Source organism: Pyrgilauda ruficollis, unplaced genomic scaffold (genome assembly GCF_017590135.1).
Source record: "Pyrgilauda ruficollis isolate IOZ18807 unplaced genomic scaffold, ASM1759013v1 scaffold20, whole genome shotgun sequence".
Classification (NCBI taxonomy): Eukaryota; Metazoa; Chordata; class Aves; order Passeriformes; family Passeridae; genus Pyrgilauda; species Pyrgilauda ruficollis.
Genome location: NW_024519207.1, coordinates 6404279 through 6424737, shown reverse-complemented (window position 1 = coordinate 6424737; position 20459 = coordinate 6404279). Strand labels below are relative to the sequence as shown.

The following is a 20459-nucleotide window of genomic DNA, read 5'->3' as shown; positions in this document are numbered from 1 at the left end:
GAAAGGCAGAGTCCAAAGCAGTGCAGTGGCCATAAGAGAAGGCGTGGCACAGGGACCCAAGCCACGCAGCCACCAGAGAGGCTGTAACGGCTTGGCAAGGAACTGGGAGGAGAGGAAGCTGCAGGGACCTTGCAATGAGCAGGGAAGATGGGAGTAAGAAAAACCTGAAGCTACTTCTAGCAAACACATTGAGATAAAGTCAAACATATTTCAGGACAGCTGTCATTAATGCTCCCAGTAATAATTAACCAGTAGTCCCACAAGTTTTTTGCTGCATAAAACCCGTGGTTTTATGGACATTAATATCTCCAACTACTGGTTATGCTTAATTACCAAGAAGAAAATTTTGGGGTTACTTCCAAATAATTGAGTCCTTATGACACCTGCATGGCACTTAAAAGCAAAAGTGGGTCCCAGTTTATTGTTTAAAGGGCATACCCATGTATGACTTTATTAGATGCAGTTTATTATCCTATTTTTGCAGCCTGATTTAGTGAAAGATGTGAAAAAAGAAGCAGCACCACACTTTTTATGACTTACTGATTAAAAGTATCAATTAAGTCAGTATTAAATATCTTCACTACAGCTCTTTATCAAAATATGACTTCATTTGTATTTCTCAGTTGAAAAAAGTCCATGAGGAGAAAACACTGTGTCATTATTTTAGTTACCATATTTTTTCCACCTCTCACAACAGATGTATATTCCTTCTATCCAACAACTTAAGTCTAATCCAATCTTACATCTAAAAGCATTTGTTTCTTGTGCTGCAAAACCCTTTGTAAATCATGGGGCACAGAGGGAAGAAATCTGACCCAGGTGCACAGCAGTTACAAGGAACTGTAACATTGGCAGAGGGAGAGCATTATTTTAATAATTAAAGAAAGTCTAATAGTTATGTTTAGAGAGGAAAGAAACAACACATTCTTATCCAAGCAGTCAACTAAATTGAAAAATCATTTTGCAGTGATGTACTAGCACAAGCTATGCAAACATTTTGCCACTTCTAAGCTAAATCTGGAAGCAGTATTTTTTTAAATGCATATGTAAAATGTAAACATATTTAGCAAGAGAGAATGCAGGTGGATGTTCATCCCTGTAACTGTATCAGGTCTCTTGCTAATTTTAATTTTGGCTTGAAGAAGAAGTGACCTTGCCCACTGCTGGGATGAGTATTTCCACGAAACTTAGATCACCGTTTGCCCAAAAGACATAGCTAGACACTGACCAACAGCACAACTTAAGCCAATTTAAACAGCTTTAGCCCTCCACTCCATCCCAGCCTCGTATTCCTCTCACTGAGCTACTCCCCCCACTGTTTCCCAGAGCAAATATTTGTGCAGTCACACAGCGTGGCAGAGGGTGGAGCACACAGCAGAAAAGTTAAGGCTGTACAAATAAATAAATAAATGATGCACAATACAATTTTCACATTGCTGCTGGCCCCAGCTCCCAGAGAAACACATGCCAAATCATGTGCTCCAAGGGGAGCAGTGTAGCCCAGCAGGCTTGGACTGGCAGAGACCTGGATGTGGCTCTCACTTCTGCTGGCCTCAAGTGAGAACCCAAGCAAGCTGCTTCTCTTTTCACACCCTGCTTTGGTAATCGCCTCCCTCCTTCACAACTAGCTTTGAAAGCTACAGGTCTGCAAGGGCGGGATGAGATGGGCTGCCAGGAGGCACAGGAGCAGAACAAAGCAGCTCTCCTGAACAAGGGGCAGCCTGAAACACTGAAACCATGCGAGGACACACCACCTGAAAGACATACCATTTAGTCTCATAAACACAAGCCAAAAGAAAGGTTTGTGAATGTGTTCAGCTTTCAGTTTTGGATGGGGGTTGGGGAGGAGAAAATACTATTTGATGAAGGAAAGGGAGCAGAAAATTTAGATCCAAAACTCTTTGTTTGGCTTTTTTCCTGCTATATTATACACAACTTCACCACATGAGAAGCCTTAGCAAGCCCCCATTTATGTGGCACCCTGTGGTGTCATTCCTAATGCAGCTCAAGATGCTATAACTCCTATCCACTCTTGCAAGAGGAGATCCTACCACCCTGCTCCCAGCTCAGGCTCATACAATCACCTCATACAGACTTGGGGCTTCATCAAACTCTGTTTCAAAACTGGATAAAAATCTGATTTAAGAAGCTTCTGGTTTGCATTTGTTTTTATAGGATCCCACTATCTCAAGCTTTGCAAAACAGTTCATCTCAGGCATCTCTGGAAGGGAAGGAAAAACTCCAACAATCCCATTCACAAGCACTGCCCGAAAGAACACCTGAGCAATGGATACACACCCAACATGACACTGTTTATGGAAGGACAACACTTGAACCAGGTTCCACCCAAGTCTTAACACCCAAACGCCTGCACCTTCTTTTCTCCTTGGGCACAACACCAAGAAACGCTAACAGCAGCGCTATCACATTTTAATCCAATAAACATGATATGCATCTATCACAGTGTCACTGCCCTGGTACGTTGGGTTTGTGGGCTGCCACTTTCCGTGAGGGTAGATGCCACATACAACACAGGCTGACACTGTTGTGGGTTTCTAATGCTGCCAGATGCATAATGACCTAAATATTTACATATGGAGAAATTGCATCAGATTATAAAGTAGAATACTCCTATGCCCAAAGGAAGGAGGACTTTAGGCACAGGAAAATTTGTACCATTGTGTTATTTAAAAACTTAATCACAAATTCAGGCAATACACTTCTGATATTTTTTAAGACAACTGTTTGCCATCTACAAACTTGCATTTTCAGAAATTTCAATAGAAAAGAATCTCAGAGAAGAAATGTCGATGATACCTGGAGAGCAGCCCATGCAGCTATCAGTTCTTAATTTCCAATTTAAAGGTATGGTTCAGTGATATTTCAGTGCACTCTGTGAAAGTAGAGCACAATGAATTTGAGAAAATACAGTCTACTTTTACACTGTGCTCATCTTCTGAACTTCAGTTGAATTGTTGGAAAGGAAAGGTGATAGTAAACAAAGTGCATATAAAAAGGCCACTATATGTCTCAAAAGTTGAGAGGGAAGGTATCCTGGCCATCTGTGTTTAATTGGAATCCTTCCCTCTCATGTTTAAATGTCATCTTTCAAAATACATAAGGGAGTGTTTCTCAAGTCTGTGGTAGCAGAAGTGTCCAGAAATTATTCCCTGGTAGCAGAAGGGCTAGAGAGGTGTCTGAAATTAAATGGATTCATAATCAAGCACCAGGCAGCTTTAACCTCGCCCATTTTGTCCTTCCAACTGCACCTCCAGTGTTTCCTACCGAAGGCAGATTTGGCAAAGATGCTGCCTTTGCCAGCAGTACAGCAACATCCCACACAGCTACAAACCCCTGACCTTGTACAGCCTTGCACAAACTCTTCTTGGATCACCTCTAAGGTATTCCTAGGTCACATCCCAGCAATGACAAGCCTATAGGACAATGTACTTTTCCTCACTCTTTCAAGTTCCTTCCTTCCTTCCTCCTTTTGTTATAGGTTTGCCTCTGCTGAGAAGTACTGCTTCTCAATATTTCTGAGAATGGTTTAAAATCCAGGTATGTTCTTCTTTCTACTGACAAGCAAGCCGTGGAGGAAAAGAATTGCAAAAATCTAGGTAGTAGATACAGCTCTGACACAGGATAATCTCTGATTCACTCTCAGCCAGAAACTCCAGGCTCCAACTTCTCCCTAGCACTTCTTTACCAGCCCCAACCGCACTTTTCCCTTCCCATCCTCTCCTTGCACTGGTTCTGATCCATGTGGTACCTTCCACTGATCCTATTAAATGCCTTACTGTGGCAGAAAGCTGACTGGGGAGGATGGGGAATGCTGGCTGCTCTTGAACTAGATCAGACTGTGATGAACACTGCCAGCCAAAGACACCAGACCTCCCTCTGTGGTACTAATAACTACTACACTGGGCCTGCACTCAGGTAAATTTTTCACCCTAAGATTCACATGATTGCACAACAGTCACAAAAAGAAGAAAAAAAAAATTACTTGGGAATGCTACAGGCAGAGGGGAGGGACAGAGGTACTGCTTAACCCATGGCTTTCTGACCTGAGCTAGCACTTGTTGTCCTCCTTCTGCAGACTCCCTGCCTGTTTGTTTCAGAAAGTGCACTTAAAGTTATTTAACATCCTATAAATACCCCTGCCAGTAGGTGTGACAGAAGTCACGCTTGTAAACCCACAGCTCAAAGGCAAGTCACGCAAAGAAACAAAAATAGAGACAGGACAAATTTATACCCCATACTACTTCTCTCAGTGAGCTTTAGACCCCACAAAAATCATGAAACAAAAAGAGTTAAACCATGATCTGCAAATATTTTCAAAATACAACGCAATGTTACCAGGTTTTCCAGAGAAAAATGAGAAATCGTTGTGCGTCACCTAATGCTATTGGTAAGCACACTCAGACAGACAGTTAAAGCTTTGGCATCCTAAAATCCAATTCACTTATAATTTGCTAACTTCCATTTCTTCATTCAGAATCACTAAACTGATCCACAAAAAGGCCAATTTTCCTTACATCTTTGAATGCCATCTGCAGAAACTGTTCCAGCACAGACTCTACAAGAAACAAGGCAACTAATCAGAAGGAAATGGACAGAGGAATGTGTTTTATACCAACAAAGAGCTATCTGGATTTACTATTTTTTTTTAAATCTAGAAGGGCTTACTCTTTGAAAAGGCGCAACCTGTTTCTGAAACAAGGCAGAAAACAGTATAATTCTAATTAAGGCCCAAGTACAGCTTTGCATTGTAAAAGTAACACTATTTTATACACAAAACACCTCACTACAACATACTTGCAACAAACAAAACCAAAATAAACTCATTTTTGTTACTGAATTACTGAATATCCCAAGAGAACCCAGGGCATAGCAATATCATGATTTATTCCAAATTCTCACACAGTATGTGTATCAGCCCTGAAAATTCCTTTAAAATACACTTTAATAAAATACAAATCTGTATAACCCTGACTGCAGTAAGATTATGTTAGATCCTTAACTTCACAAATGAAATGATCACTTATTGGTACAGCTGGTTAGATAGACAAGTATTAGGTTGCCTATCTATCTCTACAGATTTACACTCAAAGGTTTTAAGCAAATACGGATTTCCCACTATTGTGCAATAAACATACCAAGGTAAGGGGGTACAAGACACAAAGTAAAATTTATAAACACTGATAAAATTCAAAACAACATGAATGGAAGATAAGTCTAGACGTTCCAAGGATAAGAACCATTCTTCCCAGAAAGAAAGTCAGTTTTGATCCTTGAAGTAGAACAGCACACCCAACATTATCCCACAAGCTTCAGATCCCCCCACTATTATACTCCTCCAGAGCTATGCTGCATTAACAGGATGGTTGTATGTGCTCCAGAATCCTTGCAAGGATAATTTTTGAAGAATACCAGCTTAATCTGAAACCATTAGAGATGTTACTACACCAGTAGCGGTAAACGTGGCCTTTACTCTGTTCCTTTCTTACACACACAAACACAAAATCCAGAACTATTTGTAAACATGTTGTTCTGTAGTTTTTCTTTTTGATGTCTGAATGTTGCAATCCCAGATACAAGAAAGAAAAAAAATCCGGGATGCGAATGAACAGAAATATATACTAAGTGACACTATGTTGCAAATACATCCAGAAGGAACATAAAAGAGAGGACTGGTCAAATTTTATGTAGTCCAACAGGGGTTTCTCAACTGGGACACTTTGTAGTTGGCTAAAAATCCTCATTAAAAAGTTGTAACTGTATTTTTTTCCTCTGCTCATTCTGTGAGTCACTCATTACATTTCTGGGTGTTGCAACACATTCATGAATAATAAACACATACTGGGAAGAAGAGAAAAAAAACCAAAACAGTGTTCACAGCGGATTTTTTAATGTCTGTATTTATCAGTATAAAAATCAAGAATGAAGCTGAGATTTTCAGAAGTTTCTATGCAAGGAATGTTATTAATCACAGACAAAGTATTTGGTACACCCAGACCAAATACTTTGGTCTGTGCACAGACACCAGTGCACAGACACATGCCAAAGTTACAGCACAGCAGTGTCAGTATTGCTGTTATTGTTTGGCCTCTTTACAGGGTGGGAGCAGAGGGGGAGGGATCATCATGTTCCCCATCAAACCCTCTCCTGAGGAAGAACAGCTAGGCACCGCCCTTAGCTAGACAGTTCTGGACCCAAAGCTGCACTTCTGCAGCTGCCTCTTTTTTTTTTCTCTATCTTTTTTTTTTTTTTCCTTTAATTAATTAATTCATTTTCTTTTAAAGACCAGAGAGTTAGGTTTCAGAGGCTGTGCAGTCCCGGAACGCCATCCACACTACCGGAAATTACTGTTGATGTTTTAAAGAAGTACCAGGGAATTATTTATCCACATTTGACAATAACAAAAAGAGCACTCGACAAATGCATGTGTCAGGGTGGTTGCTGCAAGTTTTTCTACTGCTCCAGTCAGATGAAAAAATGTTTACTTCCATGGCAATTTTTTTTATCCTTTCAATCCCGCCGCCTTATGCAAGCCACACTGGCTACCTCACACACTTGTACTGACTCCCTGTTATGGATGCAGACCAAATTCATGGAATTAAAGGAAATCCAGATAAACATCATTTTTAGAAAAATGTTGAGCTAGAGTTCCACGAATATTTCAGATGCTTACAAGAATGCAAAATTCTGCAGTGCTCAGGATGTGAACACAAAGGAAAGGAAAGTGTGTTTATTACTGCTCTTCCAGCTGCTCTAATTAATGGAGAAAGATAAAAGTGGTAACTTGGAGAGGCACGAGATAGAAAATAAATTATAAAAAAGTAAGCTCATGTGAATGAATCAATTTTCCATTGCAACTCACTCAGGCTGAGACCTGGCTATTAAAGAACAGTTAGCTAGAAACGCAACCTGGTTACTTGCTTGTTCAGGAAATAATATTTTTAGTAGCAGGCTTACCTATCCAAATACATGCTACATTAACCAATTGGTGAATACATAAATCATGAAGAAGAGAGGGGAAAAAAAAAATAAAGACTGCAGGACACAAAAAGGAGGGGTATTGAGGAGCTCAGCACTGCTGGGAAGGGGAACTGGCTGCTGGAAGATCAATATTTCTATCTCTCAGCTACATTCCAAGTCACAAAAACAACAGTTTCCATCTCTATGCTCATCTTCAGCCAGGCAAGCAGTCCTACCAGCAAATCCTGCAGGACTGAGATCCTGTCGATCAGTCAGAAACCAAACCATCACCTCTGCTATTGTCACTTGCCCATAAAAACAAGGTACAGCAGTTGGACACATCCTAAGCAGGCATGGAGGTTCACCTCCAGAGAGAATTGCTGCTACTATGATGTGTTTTCCAAAAACCTCCCAGGAATCATCTTTCTTCATTCTGTGGTCTAGGGAGCCCTGAAACCAAAACTGGGAAGCAGAGGCTAAGAGAACAAGAACTCATTATGGCAGGCACAGTTTCCCACATGTAATTTTCCTCCTGCTTTCTACTAGCAGAGGTTATTCTGTTATTAATGGAAGCAGTTCAATATTCTCCCCAAATAACCTATCATAAAGGCTTAATATTCTCAATGTTACACTCAAAGTACTATATATAATTCATACTTATTATTTCAGTCTAATTTTGTCTCTTTAGCATTTCAATATATATATGTTTAAACTTATAATCCATTTTGTCCTGCATTTATTTAGGATTTATGAAGGTCCATCAGCTTTAAAGATACCTGTGCTCTGAAAAACACCCCACTAGAATTGAGTGATCTCAACGCCCTCTACCATCAAGGAACAGGAGTTCACATTCTAGCACAGTAGCCTAAATTCAGTGTTTCATCTACTGCTTCTCTGTAACTAATTTTATTTCTTGAACTTTTCCTTTTAATGCTCCCCATTTATAGCAAGACTTATTAGAAATGTTTTCCAGCTTTGCATAACAGACAAAAATATACCACTTGTGACTGAGAGCACAGAAATCTTCCTGTATGAGTAACTGAAGAGTAACATCAAACTAATTTAATTTTAATATTCAGAATAACAATAATTAAAACAACATTTTTATGACAGTAGTCAATGATCTCACTGAGGAAGGAGAGAGAGTAAAGAAAATTACTTTTTTGGTTTTGGTTTTTTTTCATTAATTGCTCTTATCCTCAGGCCTGTTGGTTTTATGATATGATCCCTTGCTGCTTTGCATAAGCTAGCAGCAGCTTACTTCCTGCTACTCTGTATCATGAGAAAATGAACTACCCTACCCTAAACAAGCACCCTTCAATTATTTTATTGCTAATCCTTATGTGCATGCAGCAGACTGCTGCTTCCCCAGAAGTTCCTAAACAATCTGTCTCAGGGTTGTGGTTCCAGGTGATTGTAACAGCGTTAGGTGCATTATTTCTACTTAATTTTCTGAAACTATACAAATTTTCCTTAATATACAAAAACATACTAAATTTCCCCTTTCTACTCAAGTGTATGACATTATGTAGTGAATGTTTTCAAAGCTACCCAAATATATTATTTGTCCCCATTCCAGCAAAAGTCAGATTTGGAGGTAGAGATTTATGAAACCAAATTATACAACACACTGGAAAATCCACCACACAGGAAAAATGCTACCTGCATCATCAGAAAATGCAGATTAGCATTTTTGTGGTGAAATGGAAGCTGGAGATCATATAGGGAGAAAACAGTGGAGAGAGCACCCCACTTTGGGTACAAATCAACAGGTGCAATGTCCAGTTCATGCTTGTAGGCAGAAAGGAATAGGCTGAAGACCTGACCTGAGGCTCTGCAGGTCAGAGCTAATGCAGCAAAAAACTGTTAATCTACATAGACACAGCAAAACAGAGGAATGGAGAAAACGGTGTATAATCATTTAGTAGTTGTGTTGGCCCACTTTTATTTAAAAATCATTGCCTCTTGTCACTATCTAACATACAAAGTCCCTATCCCTCCTTTCTGTAAGTCACAATAAGGTCTCCTTGGAGCCTTCTCTTTCCCAGGCTCTCCCAGCCTGACTTTGTAGGAGAGATGCTCCAGCCATCTGATCATCTTCATGGCCCTTCTCTGGAGCTGCTCCAACAGGTCCCTGTCTTTTTTTTTTTTTTTTTGCTGAGGATTCCAGAACTGGATGCAGCACTCCTGCTGGGATCTCCAGAGGGGGAGAATCACCTCCTCACACTGCTGGCCATGCCGATTTTGCCACAGCCCAGGATGTGATCGACCTTCCAGGCTGCAAGCGCACACTTGTTGGCTCATGTCCAGCTTTTCATCCACAAGAACCCCCAAGTCCTTCTCCACAGGGCTGCTGACGTTTTGTTAAAAAGCTCCCCTCTGGCATCAACATCACAGAATCATAGAGTAGTTTGAGTTGGAAGGGACCTTCAAAGACCATCTAGTCCACCCAATTCACCATGGATAGAGACCTCTTGCACTAGACCAGGTTGCTCAAAGCCCCACCCAACCTGACTTTGGACACCTGTTCATCCACACCATCTCTCTGACTCTGAGCAGAGCAGAAATACACTTTTACTAGCTATGCAAGCAAAGCCTCAAAAGATACCTCCTTGTCATCCATTTATTTTCACTTTTATTAAACACCAGAAGTGCAAAGAGTTGAAATCCTCTGGGGGAAAAAAAAATGTGATAAAACAGAGCTGGTGGCAGGCTTCTAATTCATATACTCTTTTTCTCCACATCCCTGATGGGGCCTTACTGCCTCACTTTCGCCATTACTTTCCTCTAAGGTCAAATCACTGGCACCAATCCCAAGGTAACAACCACACCTGATTCCCCACAGAACCACCAGGGGTTTTCTGTACCTCCCTCCTCATTTGTAAAGCACAGCAAAGTCCAGACTGTCTAAAAGGAATTGGAAGATCTTGAGTTTGAACCCTTGGTCATAACCAACTGGGAAAGCTCTGGTGCTTCACTGATGGTTACCATTCACTTAGAAAATCTGATCATTAATTAGGTGAAAAAACTGCTTGTTCACACTTCATGCTCTTAATCTCCTCAAAACTATATCACACTAACACTATGTTCAGGAGACAAGGGGAAAGAGATTTAAGTTAATTACATGTAACTGGTCTCCAATGTTATCTGGTAGCAGCATTCAGATTTGAGTCCATTTTTCTCACATTTAGCAAAAAGTAACACCTTGTTCTTAAAAAGGACACAAAAAAATCCTTCAGTAAACAAATATCCACACACTAAGCTGGATGAGAGGGATGTAAATTTCTCACTACAGGTAATCAATTAAACTCAGCATTCTTCTGCAAGCACTGATCTAGCTCCCAGTTATTCAACAGGAGTTTAAATCACCACAACCTTACCAGTGGGACTATTCAATTTCTTCTGTGTCTCATTTCCCTGGCTCATGTTCTTCCAGTTAGAAGGAGAAAGCTAGTTTGGATTGCCTTGTTTCACTTCTTTCCCTTTCTAATTTGTTTTACCTTATTTTCTTTCATTCCCAGCTCTATTCCCTATTTTTCAGGCATATGAATGAACATTCAAATACATTTTGCAATAAAGATAGGAAAATTAGATTGTGGTGGCTCTCCAGAGCAAAAGCATGGAGACATCTGCTTTTAAGCTACCCAAGCTCTGATCATGCTCCAGTCAGAATCCACATACAATTGTAATTTCCTCCCTGCTTATCTGGAGATGGTAAGTAATGTTTTTTATTTTTACTTGTCTCCAGTTCAGTAACAAACTGAAAGCCATGATTTGAAAATGCAACTAGGTAAGAAAGTAGGAGCACACAAACAACCAAGTACCAGTGACAGCATTCATAAGGCTACCCTCTTGCATCCATCCTCCAGTTTCTTTAACATAGTATCCAAATTCCGTGGTTTCCCTAATACTTCCCATTTAGGATACGTTGCTCCGCTAAAAAGCAGTCATCCTGCAAAAGAACCACAATTAGGCATTTTCTCCCTTAAAGGACACCTGCACAAATACTTCTGCCTATTGAAACACCTATAGCAAGACTACTGCTCAGTCTGATAATAACATCTACAGAATACAAACTTGTATCTGAACATACATGTTCCTACTGCAAAAAAAAAAGATGGGGAGAGTTGATATGGTTATCCACCACATCATAAACCAGTAACTCCAACAAACTACACAGTGTCTAATTACATTTAATGCTACTACATGTCTTGATGTTAATCTGAAATAAGGAAAGTGTGAATCTAGGAGACCTAAAGGCTTAAATAATTTTTAAAAAAGTAGTATTCTTGATAGGTGTTGAGGCAAAGACATGAGATCTGAAACCCAGCCTGAATCTCAAAGTATGCGAAGAACACAGTGTTTTGCAGTAATTCTCCACAGGAAAGGCATTCTCTCTAAAAATACCTTTTTTTCTCTTCCTTCAGGAAAACATGAAATTAGTTGTTTTCTTTCACTAATGTGTATAGATTTGGGAAAAGAAGAAAAAACCCATCTACCTAGTAAAAACAATGAAGGGCTTGTACAGTAACAGTCTCATGTATAACTTGACCTTTCAGCTGCTAGTCACACACAATGATAAAACACAGATTACAAACCCCCACTTCTGATTCAGCGTTTATTTCAGAGGGACAAAACACAACATCTACAAAGGCTAACATAATGGTTTTCTTGCAGAAAACACACGAAGACCTTTTATGCCAACAACATCCTGAAAATCTGTTCTGTCTGACCTCTGCTTTAGACTGCCCCAAAATGTACATCCAGAGGCAAAGCAAGCAGCTACATCAGACTTTAGGCAATGCATTTGCAATGATTCACCTCAAATGAGGTACACAAAGATGCACTCCCACCCCTCCCCTCCCAAAATAATGATAGAAGTATACTGGTATACTTAATCTTAAGGACATGATAATAATTTAACATAATAGACGCGTCCTGGAAAAAATTCACAAACGGTCATTTGCAAAGAATATAAAAGTATATTTCTATCTCTCACAATCATGGTTTTATGATCAGAAACCAGTTTGTTCATTAATTAAAATATTATACTTGTAATGTTTGCCAAGTTTTGCTACATGATAATACTAACATTTGAAAACTGACTTTGAAAAAATCTTAGTAATCTTTTTTTTAAATCCTTCAGACCAAATCTGTTAACCCACAAAATTAGGTCAACTAAGAAAATCTGAAAAAAATCCTTTAAGGTTTGTTTTGGATGGCTTAAGATGAAAAGGCGTCCAGTGAAAGCCAGCTGCACAGAGCACATGAAAATCCAAACACACAAGAAAAGAGCTCAGCTCTACCTTAGTGGAAGTAAGCAGGTGCTGGGGGATCTATTCTCTGCACAAAACTACATGTGGGTATAATTCCTCTCTACCAGAGGGAAATATAAAATGCTGGCACAGGTCTGCCAGCACAAGGTTGGAGAAAGGTTTACAGTTCTAGATTCTGTGGATACATCTCATTTCCAGTATCACCACTAACACACCACTGATTTCCTTAACCCTTCCCCCCAGCAGTTTCTCAGCACAGTTACCACAAACTGCCTCAGCTATGCCATCCAGGCTCCCCAGTCCATTCTGAGTGACAAAAATCCAGTGTTTTAACCAGGTAAATTAAGCAAAATAGTTTTGGCAGAAACAGAAGGGTTCCTATTTTCAGCTGGCAAGTCAGGGGCAGTAAATGCACGCAGAAGATGAATGACCAGCTGCAGGGGTGGGGGGATGACTGATGCAGAAGACAAGCAGACATCACAGCTATGGACTATGCTCTAGAGATTCATTGTTCCTTAGACAACACATTGTTATCACAACATAACTGAATGTTGGATTCAACAACGACAAAGTTGGATCAGTCAGTGTTCCTATGGCAGTACGTGAACGCTAAGTACTGTCACCACCCTTCTTCTGACCACTCTTGCTGTCCTCCCACAATACCACTTCCCTTGTCATTTATCTTAAAAAATACTAAATCCCATGGCACAGGATGGCATAACCTTGTCACCTCTTCTGTAAACTGGTGACAAAGCCCACTCTCAGCTTCCCTTAAAACAAACATATTTGCCATAATTCTCTTGATCAACAGTGGACATTAAAAACAACAGACCTTTCAATTTCTCCTATACCTTTCCCTTTTAACAGAATGAAAGAACAGAGTACAGATACCAGAATGCTGTTCAATATTCCCTTGCCTGGAAAAGGTCTTTGAAGGTCTGCAGCAAGTTGCAGAATCCTACAGTTTTTCCACTGCTCCATCACCAGCTCATGCCCCATCTCCAAAGAGCCCAAACACAGCCCAGAATCATCAACACAGGCTGACATGCAAGCTGCTGGAAATGACACAGCGGCAGAGCCTCTCTGGGCAGCAGCAGATGCTGAAACAGAAGCTGCAGCAGCAGATAAGGGTGTGAGCAACCTTCTGCCAGGACTTGGAGAGTGCTTGGCTTTCTACCTGAATCCATGACATGATAATGAGTCACAGAACAAGGTCAAGCAAGCTGAAACATCTCATTAAATTTTGTTGATGCCTGTATCACCAGGAACTCCAGACAATGTAACTGCTTAAGGTCACTATTGTATTCACGACGGGAAAAAACCAGGATATCCACTGCCTAAAGTAGACAAGTGGGTGTCAGTACTAGGTTTTAACAAGAAAAAAAAATTTGTGTACACACATACAAATAAAAGGAAGTTAAATTCTGGAGAGTCAGCAAAATTACATCTTCACTGGCCACAGGTGTGCTGGATTAGGCACCAAATGGGAAGTTTGCACAACAGGTACAGTGTAATGCATTCCATAAAAACACCTAACTCTTGACTATTCTGATTATAATGAGACTTGGCTGTGGTGAGGTGGAAAATCAAACCTGACAGATAACACAGTCCTACTACTATTTCTAGTATTTGTTGATTCAGGGTGCATCATTATCCTACACACATAAGTTTGTGCTGTTAAGTCAGCTATATAGCTCAACTACTTAACAGTATTATGTTAAAATTTTATATGCCTCTGAGATGGACACTTAACAATTCCGACAATTTTAATCTCAGCCTCAAACACTGTTTCACCTCAGAACCAGGAAGGGAATGAAACCCACTAAATATTACAAACATGGTAAGATGCCACAAAGTGGCAAACTACAACCCACGAATGCACTTTCAAAACAGACACAATGTGGCAAAACTCTTTATCATCTTATATTAACACAAGTTTTATCCAAGTACCGAAACATCAAAATAGAATGCCAAATTCATTGTTCTCTGTTTCTGCCATTTTCTGAGAAGAAACTTATTAAATAGCCTAACTAGAGCTCTTTAAAACTGAAAGCATCCAATCTGATTTGCACATTTGTTATTAAGTCGGCTCCTGCATGTCCTAGAAATCAATAGTGCATTATTATTAACTCCAATGAACATAGCAACAGGCATATGGGCCAAACCGTAGAAAGCTGTACTGTCATTATTTTCCCAAACATGAACATCTCAATAGAGCAGATGAGGAAAGTGTATTTGAAAATCATGTTTGAGAGGAGTGCTTGGTATTTCCAAGTCAGTGGAAACACTCATATATACATGCTTTCAAGTCTAAAGATAGTGACTTGCAACAACTTTGTCTCTTCAAGTTTCAGTTGTACTCAACAAGAAAACTTCCAGTAAACTCATCCTACATAGAAAATGTTTTATTACCTTAAAACTTTCATAGGATATCTTAAAAGTGTGAATGAAAAAGCCAAACCAAAACCACTGTAAAAGACTGAACATCAGATTTTTGATACCATATACACTACAGTACATGCAATAAAATATGTTTTTTACAGAAAGAAATATTTCGACTCTTTAGAGTATATTTGTCCTAGTTCAGCTGCAGGAGGAAAAAATGTGTCTGTTTGTTATATCAAAAAGAATGGACTATGGAATTATAAAGCACCATCTCACAGCTATCTAGGCTCAAGTTCAATTCCCAGGCTAAATTAAACTTTCAGGTTTATTGTGAAGCTGCCTGAAAAGGAGCGTTGCAGGTAATGCTTCACCTTGATTCAAGCAGTCAGTCATGTTTCAGGTTACAAAACGATTTCACTGACATACCCTCTGCTGCTTTAGTGACTGCTGGGGGTGTTCTGCTGCCAGGCCATGTGCACATTGCCTGCCTCTGTCTGCTTGCAGCAGATGCGGCTGCAGGAGAGCAATGCCCGAAGGACAGAGAGATGGTTCAGGGAAGAGCAGTGAGCAGCTGACTTCTGAACAATGAGCAATGTCCTTGCCTAACTAAAGGCAGAAGAAAATCTTTCTCACCCCTGAATATAACTGACAGTATCCTGAACAAAGAAAGATGATACACCAACCTGGGAATAGGAGGGGACTGTGTAAAGTGAGGATCTGATATCCTGTCACTAGCTGCCACCACATGTGGTGATACTCTAGAGGGAAGTACACAATAATTAATCACACTCCCAGAAGTCAAATTAGGCACCAAGAAAAAATGGTCCTCCTGACCCAAGAGAAAACCAGCCAAGTTCTAAAATATGGCACTTTATTGTAATCTTGTCAATGTAGGAATATGTGCTACAATCCACGGAAAGCACTGCAAATAATCTTGTTGTTTCAACCTAGGGAAAAATGCAGGTGAATGGAGTACAATCCTTCCCCCTTCTACACACACTGAAAACATCCTCCACCAAAGCAAGTGAAAGCACATCTTTAGGAAGAAAAACCCAGCAACTTTAAACACTCTCAGCAACTGCAAATCCACTACAATCCTCTACTGCCCTCGTCGCTAATTATTAGTTCAAAGTACAACATGCCTAACTTCATCTTTCAGACACTGGATAGTCAAGTAAATATCATGTATTTTCCTTACACACATGTATGATATATACAGGCACCATATCCTTCCTCAGATGTACAATCTGCAATTGTGACACCTGGTCTCCAAACCCTGGATCACTTTGGTCCCTGTGCTCTTGTAAGTATTTCATATCCTTCCTCACGTGTGAGCAGCAAAACCAGACATGGAATTCCTGTGATCTTACTAATACCACGTACTTTCCTACTTCTGTGCAATATTTATATTGCTGCACAGCCAAAGACCACACTTCAGTTGCCGCATTGCAAAGAAAACTCCTGTTGAGATGATTCTCTGCACAAATTCTTAAGCCTTCTTTCAATAAATTACCAGTTTGAGGACAATCCCCTATCGTGCTGGTGTAACCACAATCCTGGTTCCTCTGTATGTGGCTGCATGAAAAATACCTTCTGATGGACGCTCATAATTTTAAAAAAATTATTTGGAGTATGGTGTACTAGTAACTTGTTCTACACGTGCACAAACCTGCACATAATATGCTGGTAATGATGCAATATCATCACATAAGCTGTGAATATATTGATATTAACCAGCCTTACACCAAGATCCAGTCCCCAGGGAACCTCACAAGAAACAGCTGCACTCCCATAGAAGAAAGGCACGCCTAAGTTCCTCTCTAAACTAAGAAAGATTTATGAAGCAACTTTGCCAATGTTTGTGGTATTTATTCCACAGTGACTCCATGGCACAATTGTTTTAAACTCACACTTCACTGCAGACTTAATAGATATATCAGGGACACAATATAGGGTGAGTCTGCTACAATAGAGCAGTTGATGAATAGCTTAGGAATTTAGGAGATGTGGGTTTTTTACAATTCAAAATGCTGGGAAGCTATTTGCTTTAGTTCTACTGTAAACTGTTCTTTAACAATCGTTAAGTCATTTTGAAGTATTCAGAACAAGTAAGCCCTGGCTTGTCATTTATTTCAGAGGCTCCATTTTAAAGTTTTCAATTTTTCAGCCAGGAAAACAATGAATAATGTGAGTAAGGAAAATAATTCATAGCATTTACCAAAGATGTTTAAGTTCCTTTCTCTAGTAAGGAAAAAAAAACCCCAAACAACAAATCAAAAGAACAGTTAGTAGACCCGGTAACCAGTCAAATAACATTGTAATTCAGCAGCGTATTTCCATGTACATAAACATACACACAGGATTGGTGAAGCTTGTAGCATTGCCTATTAGGCAGCTACAACACTGAACACTTTAGGCTGAACACTTCCAATGCAAGATGCTGCTTCCAGCTGCTTGTAACTTGGCCAGACTTTGACTGCTTGGGTTAAAATTTTCCAAGTTGAATGTCTGCCTCAGGCTAAATTCTGTTCCATGTGCTGTAGAAGTTACCTCTGAGTGAGGGGTGCAGAAAGAGGCAGATTGGGATTAGAAGAACTCAGCCAAAATACTTGAGCTGTTCTCAGAACAAAACTAGGGAAAATACTGTCTCCCAATGGCAATACGTGGCTGAAAACTTGAAAGGCTTTAATGTTCTTCCATCTCCTCCCGAAGACAGATCTGAATGAGGGGTGGAGCCCTTTTGGAGGTCCCTCTTTTCCTGCCCCCATGAAAAGTGCATCTGCATTTGGTCAAATGTCCAAAACCAAACTGCACTGTGTGTATTTTCAGTAGGTGTTTGCTAGGCCACATCCACATTCTTCTCAGCTCCTCATGGTGATCAGACAACACAAGCAATTACGAGCAAGTACAGCAACACAGACCACAGCCATGACCTACCACCACTGGTTACCCTCAACAGGGGCTCTGACAGCAGAGTCCCAGGTGCTACCTTACAAATCCAGCTGATGAAGGACAGTGGACAAATATGCTACCCTAGGCTGCCTATCTACTTTTTGGCACTTTTCCTAAGGGAAAGAAAATCTAGGAAAATAATAAAAGCATGATAAGCAAAGCAGATTTTAGAAATTATTAGAACTAAGTGGTCTATATTAACTAAAAATGTCTCCTAGTGCTCATATGCATCAATCTCTAATTAGATAAATCTGTATTTGCAACTGACCTGGTCACATTTTTTCCCACTGAAGCTTTGCTATAATTAACACACAAACTCCTCTTTTTGCCCTTGTTCTCTAGAGCATCATCAAATGCTTTCAAATCACAGAGGAAGTTATTTATTTTCTCTTAGGTTCTTATATGCTTCTCATCACTACAGTAATCTGTAAGATAAAGGATACTGTTATCCACGTATTTTTAATACAGGAAACTAAGATATATTAAAGCAAAAAACTATGGACACTGAGTCAGCAATTCTGACACTCAAGGCTTGTATTTCTAACATGCTTAGACCTGCAAAACATCTTCTGTACACAGAGACCAAACAGACACTCATTTATGCTCCAGATGGTTAAGTTTAGCAAAACTGCAAAGCAGATCCCAGGGAGTCAGGCCAGGCTCCCAGAAAACCCAACAGACCACGGGCAAAAACCTTTATGTTTATATGGAAATCAACGGCAAAGGCCGGGGCTGCAAAATCTGATTCTCCAGCTGTCTCAGCCCCGTTGCTGCCTCTCCCTCTGTGCACAGTTGTTTGCCCCATTCACCTCTCCTCACTGCTGCCCAGCCAGAGAGCTGCTACACCTGGGGGGACACATGTTGTGTCCCGAGCCGGCCGGGAAGGATGTTTGGCACATCCTGTCACGACCAACACCACCGTGGCGAGGCGGACAGGTGAGCCCGACATCCTGAGCACTTGGCTTTGCAAATTTACCGGCGGGGTAGGGCTGGGCACAGGGGAGAGGCGGTAAATGTATAGAATATATAGAGACCAGCGACATCCACTGGGTGGCAGGCATGTTTCACGGGATCCAGATCCAGCGCGTATATAGAGGTACACAAAACGAAAGCTCCTAAATACTGGGCTTGTTCCCTGTCTCAGAAGCAGCAATTGAACGGACAAGGTAAAAAAAAAAAAAAAAAAAAAGGAAAGAAAAATTAAATCCCACAGAGGGAAGTTAACGTATTCTGCCTTGATTTTAACATCAGCTTCTTGTCCGTAGTGCTGAGGCATTGGAGCTGCCCTGGCACTCGGGGGTTAGAGCTGTGCAGACACACAGTGTCCCCTGTCCCTCCTGTAGGTGGGTGCCCTCACTCGAGGTAGCAGAGACCTTGTAAGAGTCTTCAGAGTCTCTGCTGCACTAATTAATGACCAATGCCTACTGAGGAAAAGTCTTTAAACTCTTCCTCAGTTTAACAAACTCAAGGGGAAAGGAATTTTTTGGACTAACAGCTGTAAATGAGTCCATGTGTGTAAGCAGTTAAACTTTAAAGTTGAAAGAAACATAAAAAGCCAGTATTTTCCATGGAATTCCACTTAGCATCTAAGCAGAACCATTTCAAAAGTTGCTTAGATAGAGAAGATACCATCAACTAAATTTCAACCCAGGGCGTATATTTATAGCCATGTTGTGAACTACATAAAAAGTACACTTATAATGGAAATGCTGACAAATGCAAAACTCCTGCAGCTAGCTATGACAGTCTGACCACAAGCCCTCCTTGTGAGAGGAAAAGGCAACCTCCCCACCTCCTTTCTCAGGCAGCCCGACAGCGAGCCGGGGCAGAGGGTGCTAGGCACAGGTACCACTGCTCTGTCCTTGTAGGATGGATCGAGGCAACTCTTACTCCCCGTATTTCCCACATGTTGAATGAGCCACCCCCCCGGTTTTGCCATAAACAACCGGAGGGCCTCTTACAGCCATGACTCACTCCGCAGGCTTCTCCTCCACCCCTGTGCGTGACTGTAGCAAACAGGCTGCCAGCTGCAGCCGGTGAATTAACACGACTTTTTTCGCAGAACCGTGGGGAGATCAGTCACACAGGGCAGGGCGGAGGGGGAGGGAGGGGGTGAGGGTGTGCTGCGGAACACCAGCCCGGGGTGGGTTTTATTTGTGGGGGAAGCAGCGGAGGAGGTGATCCGGGGTCCGTGTGCCGGGGACGCCCGAGTGTGACCGTGTCGTCCCCGTCCCCCCCGCCCCGGCACGGCGCCGGCCCTTGCCCCCCCTCCCGCGGCTGCCCCACCACGGCGGGAGAAGCGGGCGGCCGGGAGGCAGGCAGGCAGGGACAGAGGGAGGGCAGGGCAGGGCGGCGGCGCCGGGGGCAGCGGGGTGAGGGAGGAGGTGAAGCTGGTAGGCAGCAGGAGCCCTCCCGACACACGCGCCGCCGAACTCCCAGAAAGTTGGCAGCGGCGTCCGGCGGGACGGGGCTCCGCTGGCCGCCGCCCCAGGGCGCGCTCCGCCGCCCGGCCGGGGCCCGCTGCCTCCCCAGCCCCTTCGCACCCTGTCACCGCCCTCCTGCCCACATCCTTCATCTCCCATGGGTGCCGCGGGGCAGGGATTGCTCGGCACAGGGCGCTGCCGGCGGTGGGGCTCGAACCCGTGGTCCGCGGTGTCTCTGCCCACAGTAGGGGAAGCGGCTGAGCCTCCCGGTGCCCCCGAACGCGGGACGCGGGCGGCGGGCGGCACTCACCGAGCGGCCGCAGCTCCTTCTCCCGGTCCGGGCGGCTCCCGCTGAGCGCTCGCCTCCTCGGGGACGAGGGAGGAGGAGCGGGTGAGGGCAGGAGGTGGAGAAGGGCGGGGAGGAGAGCGCGGCTTGAGCCCTCCC

General features: G+C 42.0%; 1 protein-coding gene across 3 annotated transcripts in view; it reads right to left on the bottom strand.

Moving 5' to 3' along the window:
• The window catches only part of ELF1 (E74 like ETS transcription factor 1), an 87118-nt gene extending 66661 nt beyond the window's left edge, over positions 1–20457 (bottom strand). For 2 of the 3 annotated variants that reach the window (XM_041466963.1, XM_041466967.1), the window contains exon 1: positions 20325–20457. The gene's annotated coding sequence lies outside the window, so the exon portion shown is untranslated. Of the gene's footprint in view, positions 1–18567; positions 18670–20324 lie in introns of those variants that run through there. The other variant, XM_041466965.1, reaches the window with a different exon arrangement.
• Between the last annotated feature and the right edge of the window lie 2 nt (positions 20458–20459).